Source organism: Octopus bimaculoides, chromosome 6 (assembly GCF_001194135.2).
Source record: "Octopus bimaculoides isolate UCB-OBI-ISO-001 chromosome 6, ASM119413v2, whole genome shotgun sequence".
NCBI lineage: Eukaryota > Metazoa > Mollusca > Cephalopoda > Octopoda > Octopodidae > Octopus > Octopus bimaculoides.
This window is the reverse complement of record NC_068986.1, coordinates 27,287,715-27,289,594: the sequence shown is the minus strand read 5'-3', so window position 1 is coordinate 27,289,594 and position 1,880 is coordinate 27,287,715.

The following is a 1,880-nucleotide window of genomic DNA, read 5'->3' as shown; positions in this document are numbered from 1 at the left end:
GTGTGTGTGCGCTTGTCTCTCCAACATTACTTGACAATCACCTTAGTGGTTGAGCAAAAGAGACCAATAGTAAGAGTAGCAGATTTAAAGAATAGGTACTGGGGTCAATTTGTTCAACTGGTCCTTTCAAGATGGTGGTACCCCAGCATAGCCGGAGTCCAATGACTGAAACAAGTAAAAATATTTTTTTTAAATTTCTTACTGGACAATCAAAACACTTGATCATTGAAACTCAGACCAATAACAGAACAAAGCTTCAATTCTCAGCTAATGAAATAAACTCCAACAGCATGTATTGAGTAACCTTTCCCTCTTTCACTTGCACACACACACACACACGTTCTACCTGAATGGAAATCATCAAGCTGTCTCTCTATCACTGACAAAGACATCAATGGGTTATGAGCACTGACCTTCCTCTTCATATAAAACCAGATTTAAATGTGAGGCTCAAAAGTGACAATGCGACCAGGAATTCACATTTTGTTATGAAAAAAAAAAAAATTAAGAAATAAAAATTAGGCACATACTTGTGTCCCCCTCCTTCTTGCAGCTTGCCTAGGTGTTAAAGTTACTGAGCAGCTGAGTGGATAGAAGTGAGCAAAGCATTTGGTCAAACAAATATTCAGCTCCTACCACTAAATCACTCTACTAATGATTAGCATTGAGCTGTGTGCACATATGTGTGTACATGCACTACATATACATACGTACATGCACATTCATCATCACTTCTAAAAATACTAATAACATACCACATGAATATGCTTTAGGTTATAGAGAAAAGAAAGGTCATAACATCCACAAAGGAGCATGTGTAAATGTGTGTATGCACGTATGTGCATATACGCACACATACACACAGAGAAGTAACAGAGAACAATTTATTACAGTGAAGTGAAAGTGAAAGTGACATAACTGAACCTGGAGACACACAGGAGTTGATAACCAATGATAAGTGTTTAAATAGCTGGACAGACTGAAGAATATCCAATAAAGGCTGAACTTTGACCAAGACTGTAAGTAACTTTGTGTTACGATGTAAAAACTACATGCTAAACTATTAACAGTGTCTGAGTTCATAAGCAATTGCTCTCAGTGAATCTTTCAAATCCCATTCTTAATAATACAACTGCAGATACATCATCTTCGTTCTTGAGCAAACATGCAAATCAAGTTAAACATCACCCAATCAGTGCAGATCAACCAGCTTTAGCTGCTTTCAGGATCCAACTTGCAAGGCAACCAGATAATGACATCCCTACTACACATAATGGTTTGACAATGTTGCTGAATGTATCATGAATTATACAAAGGCTTCATGTCATCATTGCATTTAATAACATTACCTGATGTGTTAGTGCACCGATGTAATAATGTATGAATAGTTACAGCAGTGATGTAATGAAACGTAATGAAATTGCTATCTAGTGGCTGGCATTAGGTTTCTCCATCTCAGTCCAACAATAGACATTTAACGTCTAGCTTAAACTGAATAAAAATAATGAACAACAGACATATGGAGCAAGAAATTAAATAACTATTATACAACAGTATTCAATAAGAAACAGACAACATGCTGTCTAAAGAAAGAAAGAGAAGGAAATACTGATAACAGCAGCAAATTCACCATTTATATAGTTTCCAGCATTCCTCATCAATAACAAAGTGACTTCTGGATAGAAACCCAATTATTGCATTTTTAGTGCTGGTTATAAAGTAATAAATTAAACGTTATTAACTACAATTAAAATTTAATATACTAAATAGTTATGTGTAAATGTATGTAACTGAGTGTGTATGAGAGAGAGAGAGAGAGAGAGAGAGAGAGAGAGAGAGAGAGAGAGAGAGAGAGAGAGAGAGAGAGAGAGAGAGAGAGA